General features: G+C 55.7%; 1 protein-coding gene across 2 annotated transcripts in view; it reads left to right on the top strand.

Annotated features, from left to right (window-relative positions):
• ZNF423 (zinc finger protein 423) overlaps positions 1-7166 on the top strand; it is a 266220-nt gene that overhangs the window by 105793 nt on the left and 153261 nt on the right. Inside the window, exon 1 of one of the 2 annotated variants that reach the window (XM_003792532.2) lies at positions 1997-2125. The exons of the other annotated variant lie outside the window; for it this stretch is intronic. The gene's annotated coding sequence lies outside the window, so the exon portion shown is untranslated. Of the gene's footprint in view, positions 1-1996; positions 2126-7166 lie in introns of those variants that run through there. 2 annotated transcript variants of the gene reach the window in all.

The raw sequence follows: 7166 nt of genomic DNA, 5'->3' as shown, positions 1-7166 counted from the left end.
GGCCGCGTGTCTTACAGGTGATTGTGCGTGTGTGATGGTGGGAAATGGGGAGGAACTGAGGGCCCCAGAACGTATGGCGGGGGCCAGAGTGATGAAAACACGCTTTGTGGGACAGAGTCACACACATGTTTAGATAATTAGAACAAAAGCCAAAAGAACAATTCCATTCAAAGAGATGAAGCTGGGAGGCGGGGGCTGGCCAGGATCTGGGGGGCCGCGTCTGTCTCCCCAACAATCCTGGCCCTCGCTGCATTTTGATCACACTGTTTAGAAAATCTCTTTGTTGTAGGATAAACTGACATTGGCCTGCGCGTGTGTGCTGTGAAGTTTGCTGTGTTCTGGGGCCCACTCGGGACAGCCAGGCCATTAGGAGCTGATTAAATGAGCTAATTTTAATTTGTTCAGTGGTTACAGATGCAGAGACCTTTCCATGCCCTTTTCTTGAGGCTCTATTTATTTATTAATTTTCTTTTTTTCTGAAAATAAAAAGACCTTCAGGTCTCCCTGCTCTCTTCCCATCCCCCCTTAAAAATAAGCAGATGGAAACATTTTTAACCCGAACTTCAGCCAGGAAATAAGAGAGGGCTGACTTGACTACAGCTCTGTAGGATCAGCTGTAGAGGTGGCAATGGCGGCGGGGGGGGGTCTCCCTGTACTTGGGAGCTGGGGGCAGAGCTGCCAGGGTTGGACCTCGCCCATGGCTGAGTTTGAGGAGCTGGAGGTGGCTTACCAGGAACCATCAAAGACTTCAGCTCCCTTTCTGGGCTTTGCTCCCCCAGGTCCTGGGCTTGGAGCTCGGTCTCCACCCCTTGCTTCCCTTACTGGGCGAGTTCCCATTCATCCTGCTGCTCTCAGCCGAAAGGTTGCTGTCTCCAGGGGCCTCTGGCACCCGCACCTCACCTGTGCTCTGCGGCAGTCCCAGACTTCCGCTGTCATAGCAAACACCGCACCACGTGGGACAGGAGTCCCTCTCACTATGCTGCGAGTTCCACAGGGAAGAGCTGCCCCCGTGGTTGCCCTCCTGTTGCCCCCACTTTGGTGCCTGCTTACAGAGGCACCTCGGACTCCTGGTGAATAACTGAATACTAGTGCGTGGGTGACCGATGAGGGGTGACAGCTGTGTTTACTGAGCACCCCCGCACACCAAGCTCTTGATGTCAGGACCTACCCTGGCCTCACACCCCACCCTGCCAGTCCACCACTGTCCCCCCTCCCCAGTCCCGCTCTGCTGGGAACCAAGGGAAGAAAACTGTGCCTTGAGTCAGCTTTTTACAGCACTTACGGGCAAGGGGGCCCTCGGAGTGTAATGTGCCAGCCATGAGGGGTGCTCAGGAAAGAGGAGGGATCGTGGGGCTGCTGCCACTTGCTACCCTGATCTTCCCTGAGCTGCCCGGGCCCTCATGGTCCCTTCATTGTGTCGCCACCTCTCACTTCGGTTGGGGTACCTTTGGGTCAGCAGCGGGGTTTTCCCTGGAGCTATGTCCAGCTGTGGCCAGGCTGGTGTCAGGGCCTGGTTTCCATCTGCTGCGAGCTGCTCCCTGCAGATGGCTCCCCACCCACCCCACCCAGGGGCCTCCCAGGCGCTGTCCCCCCACCCTGTCCTGGCAGGGGCAGTGTGTGAGAGGCCTTTTGTCATGTCTCTGTTGTCCTCCCTTTAACCCCGACCCCAGAGCCAGGTTTTGGGGTGGTGCCGACCCCAGGCTGTTTGTCTCTGGAGAATCTCAGAGCTGGCAGGGGGAGTCAGCATTTCCTGGTCACACCAGGGCCCTGGGGCCCTTGACTGGGTCAACATCTGGCTGTGTGGCCTGAGCCCTGGGCCTCCTCTGTCCTCTCCTCCCCATCTGCTCCTTTTCCCACCCCTTTCCTTCCCCAAGGCCCTTCCTCTCCCCACTAGCTGGATCCTCCGCCAAGCGCCACGGCGGGAGCAGCACACCCTCAGCCAGTCCTTCCCAGCCCAGGCGGGGCGGGGATGCGTCCCATGGCTGAGATCACCAGTGGGCCAGTGGGAAGCACCTCTCTGGCCCTTGCCTGCCTGGCTGCCAGGCGCTGAGAACTAGGGCTCAGGCCCCAGCCCTCTGGGCAGCAGCCTGTCGGCCTTGGCACACCCTGGTGAGTAAGGGGAGAGGTAAGTGGGGGGTGGGCGCTGATGGGGGGTGGCCCAGCTTGCGGGGGGAGGATGAATAAAGCAGGCTAGTGTCTGCACAGGCACGCCGGGAGTCCCATTAGAGGCTCCCGGCTCTGCTCGTTGGGGAGCAGACTGTTTGCTCAGAGTGGAATCAAATCCAGAAGGAAGGAAACTGCTTTCCTAGAACAAGTGAGGAGCAGCGAGGGGCCAGCTGCTAAGGAGGCTCTGATCCCTGGGGTGTCACCCCTGTGTCAGCCCTGTGGCCTGAGGGTGAGGTGGCGCCGGGGGGCACCCTGATGTCTATCTAGGTCTGGTGCTTTTCCCTTTGTGTCCCACTGTGGCTGCCTGTGCCCAGGAGTGTGAGGGGTCCTGGATTGCACCCCTGCTGGTCGCTGTGCCCCTGAGAGGGGTCCTGGATTGCACCCCTGCTGGTCGCTGTGCCTTTGGGCTGGTGTGTCCCCGTGTTTGCTCCACCGGCACCCTCACCTTCTGTCACACTTCCTGCGCTGCTGGCTGGGAGGAAGCAGCAATCTCCGCTGGCTTCTAGGCCCAGCCTTGCCACCCACAAAGCTGTCACAGCCTGGGCATTGGTCCTGTCTCCAATCACAGAGGCATCATGCCAGCAGGACCTTGAGGCCGGTCTCTGGATCCCTGCACGCTAGACTGTCATTCCTGGTGGCGGCCATGGGGCCTTGCTGGGGGGGTTGGGGTGCTCAGTGGGAAGCAAGAGTTTCTCGTGGGCAGCCACTTGTTCTCTTCGGGGAGGGACTGATGAGTTTCTGTCTGTTTATGTCGTAACCAAGCTACCGAGATGGCAAACTTGGGTTCTGCAATTACACAGTGTTTCAGAAGCAAATTGATAGGATAACGTGTTATTATTGGCTACTGGGTTAATAGCTATTTTGGCAGGAGTACCAATCCTGCGTGGTGTTGCTGGCGCGGGTGTGAGAATGGCGCAATGGGGTAGAGGGGACTGGGGGCTGCGTGTGGCATAGAGGAGCAGACTTGTGGGGATCCCAGGGGCCTCCCTTCCCTGCCAGCGTCTGCTTGGAGGATGCTTGGCCCCATTAGCTGTGGCCAAACCCAAGACCAGAGAGGTTGAGAGATCAGCATCAGGTCACACAGTGAGTCAATGCTGGGGTTGGAGTTTGAGTCCTTGTGGGTTTGGGGGCTGCAGCTTGGCTTGTGATCTTAGAAGGCAGGACACATGGTTTCATGCTGAGCCCCGTGTAGGCATCTTAGAGAGTGTGCCCAGGTTTGCATGCCTTGGCTTCGGGGTGTTTGCACCTGCTGGTCCCCTGCCTGGGATGCTCTTCCTCCAGATCCTGCCTCAGCCTGCTTTCTTGCTTGCTTCTGGTATCTACTGAGGTGTGACCTTGTCACCTGTCCAGTGTAGCACACCACTTTCCCCTTCTCCACATTTTTTTTATAGCACCCCCTGACTTTCTGTGCATTGATTTATTCTTTATTCAGCAGGAAATTGAGTCTCCTCTCCCTCCACTGTACGCTGTCTGAGGGCAAAGGCTCCATTTGCTCCTACCCGCCCCCAGAACTTTGAACAGGGCTGGCATAGATGCATGAATGTAAATTGCAATGTCATTTTAAAAAATGGCTGCCACCTCACAGGTGACTCACTGTTTGTCTGTCTTCTTGGAGTATGATTGGGATCAGAGTGCTGTTATTCCTGTCCCTAAGGGGTGGTCGGCAAGCCCTCCCTTGGGGCTCATGATAGGATCATGGTTCTTGCCTGCTAAGGGAGCCTAGAAGAGAATGGGGTCCCCTTCCCTGGAAGGAACCAAACCTGTTTGCAGAGGGAAAGGCCCGATCTCTCCGGGGGCCCTTCCGAGTCTGGGCTCTGTGATGGGCTCAGTGTTCGGACAGTGGGGTCAGCTTTCTCTGTCACATGGCACTGGCGGGAGTGATATGAGGAGGTGCAGAATTGGGGTTGCTAATGGGACAGGTAAGTGGGAGCGGGGTGTAGGCCAGCACGGGTGAGGGTCTTGTGAACCAGGGGCCCTGCTCTTGCCTCTTGCTTCTGCAGACCTGGAAACAACATACAATGTTCATTGAGTGTGCCAGGCGCTGGGCCATCGTGCTTAACTTGGATTGTAGGATTTAATCCTCAGCATCACCCAGGGAGGCAGAAGGTGTGCTCTGCCCAGTTCTCACATTGCTGAGGCTTATCGAGGTTCCTGCTGTGTCCTAGTCCACACGGCTGGTCAGTGGTGGAGAGGCACCCAGGCTCTCTGGCTATCGAGCCTTCCTGGACACAATCCTGATGCCCCTGGATCACAGCTTCCCTGGGACGGGGCTCTGCTGGGTGTGTTTGCTGTCCCGGTACCTGGCACAGAGCAGGCGCTCTCTAAGTACTCTGAGGAGGTGTGATGATCCTGGGATGAATGGAGGAAGGAGTTTCCCAGGGTGAACGGGACGTGCTCACTTTTTATTGTTGGTTCATTGGGCAGGAATAGAGAAGCCAGGGTGGGAAGGGGGCAATGTCCCTTTGTACTTGGCTGGCCCGACTTCCTCCCAGAAAGACTAATTAGGGGGCTGTTGATGGAGTTGGTCCTCGTGGAAGGGTGCGCTGGCTTGTGGGTACCGGTTAGTAAAGAAGAAGGTTTCTGGTGAGTTTTGTTTTGGGGGGGGGGACTCTGGAGGAGAAGCAGCACAGATGCACAGACACAGACACACTCGCGCTCATGCGGCCTGACCCTCTGGTGTGTCGTGTGGAGAGAGGGCTCCACTGGAGGGGTTTTCCCCAGAAGAGATGCAGGTTCCCCACATACTCCGAATCGTGTTGCTGAGTCTGTATCTTTAAGAGCCTGGACTCTCAGCCTAGTATCTTATTAAATCTATCCATTTGTTCTACTCTGGTCTGAATCAACAGACTCCCCCACCTCTTTGTTTTATGCCATTTTCTGGGGATTCAGGCTGAGGCTGGGGCAGTGAGCTGCCACTTCACCTTCATCCATTGCACCGCCCACCCGGTGCCCTTGCTCTCTCCCTGACTCTAAGAGGTTCTTTCAAATAAAAGAATAACAAATTCAGGCTGTTCTAAAGACTGGAATAATTTCATTCTGCCATAATGCAAGGAGCCCCCAGGGGCCTTGGCGACACTGGACAGGTTCTGCTGGGGCCTAGGGGGTGGTGGCCCCTCGGGGTCCAGGCAGTAGGAGGGTGGTCAAACTCAGGCTTCCAGCTGGAGACTCCACCCCCATGGTTCCCAGGCCTCCACCCTGCAGGGCCCCTCAGGTGGCTCCTTGCTCCTCCTTGTGGTGAACCCTATCATTCATTCATTCATTCATTCACTCATTTCCTCCGTTCTCTCATTCACCAAGCACCTCCTTTAGATGTAGGCCTGGACTTTAATATTTCACCCATCTATACATTTATTCGTTTATTCATGCCATAGTTACCACGTGCTTTCTGTAGGCCAGGACTTGAATGTACCCTGTCATTGATTGATTCAGTCAGTCAGCAAGTAGGTAGTTATTTTCAGGCGCCTTGTGGGGCTCCCAGGGACCCAGAAATTCAGGGATTACTGGAGTTGTCTCCAGGCATGTCTAAGCCAAGAGTGCCTGTGAGGAAGCTGTACGAACATTCTTGGAAGGAGGTGGAGAGTTACAAGGGGAGCTGCTCAGCTATAGTGCAGAGTGGACGACGGGGGTGTGTGTAGCTCGCTGAGGTTCAGACCACAGCTATCAAGCACCTTGTGTGGCCCCACTCCCAGCACTGACGAATGTCCTGGCTGAAACACTGAGACCTTCTGTGTGTCAGGCACTGGGGGGAACTGGTGACAAGCGGGGGCCAGTGGAGCTGTCCGTGGCAGGTGGCCACGCCCCACTCTCAGGGATGTCACGTGCCAGAGCTGGGCTGTGGGTGGCGTCTTTCCGTCATAGGTCCACCTATGAGGGGTGGCACATGAAGTGCCCGTGTGCTGTGCATAGGAGCCTGGTGACAGGCTCCCCGTCGGTGCTGTCCTCCCTGCCTCATCCTGGGGGAGGTTCCCATAAATCCATGGAACCAACATTTCAAGGGCTAGATCTTCCTGGCTTTGTGGGATCCTGCCTACAGAGGTCCTCAGACTTTTGAAACAGAAGCCCAGTTCATTGTCCCTCAGACCATTGGAGGGCTGGACTGTGGGCTCCAGGACAAGTCGGCTGCTAAGCAGGATAGGCAGCGTCAACAAAAATACCCGGTGGGCCGGATAAATGTCGTAGGCGGGTTGCATGTGGCCCGCGGGCCATAGTTTGAGGACGCCTGGTCAAGACTCTCCCTCAGATGTCAGGGGTCTCAGTATTCCCATCAGTACAATGGGTGGATAGCTGGATAGTCCCAAAAGGTCTCCTTCAGCCCTCTTGAGCCACAGTTTCCTCATCTGTAAAATGGGTCTTGTGAAAGGAATCTGTGTGGTTTAAATGCATTAAATACTGATGACCAATAATGGAAGTAAATAAATAATATAAATTTGTAAAACGCCTGGCACATAGTAAGCACTCAGTGAATGCAGTTTGTGATAATGATGACGATGATTTTCAAATCTCTAGGAGTGTAGGCACAGATGGGCTGCCGTGCGAGGGGCGGTGGCTATTCAGGATCAGCAAGCAGAGGGAGGGAGGTAGCACTGGGCAGGCTCTTAGGGAAGGGTCGGCAATTCTGGGCAGGGGCCAGCCTTGATGTCTGGGACTTCAGCTGCCCTGCCTCACACCTGGAATGCCTCTGGGCACCCGAGAAAGCCAGCCAACACAACATGGCGTGTCTCCTTCCCAATGTGGTCCTGGGCCAGCAGGCTGCAGTCCTGTGCCCTGGACCTTCCCTGAGGTTCAGCGAGGTGCTTTAATCTTCTGACAACTCTGGGTGGGGCTGGGGCGAGCATCAGTAAATCGTGAAGCCCAGTACAGCTCAGTCACAGCACAAAGACTGAAATGGCAGTTTTTCTGGAGCCCAAAACATAAAAAATCTAGAGAAAGCTGAGATTTTCTGTGCCAAGTTTGGATGAGTTTAGAGGGTGAACGAGGCCAGCAGAGCTGTGTGGCTCAGC

Source organism: Otolemur garnettii, unplaced genomic scaffold (assembly GCF_000181295.1).
Source record: "Otolemur garnettii isolate 467f Iridium unplaced genomic scaffold, OtoGar3 scaffold00058, whole genome shotgun sequence".
NCBI lineage: Eukaryota > Metazoa > Chordata > Mammalia > Primates > Galagidae > Otolemur > Otolemur garnettii.
Note: the sequence above shows the minus strand (reverse complement) of the source record. Positions and strands in the feature narration are given on the sequence as shown.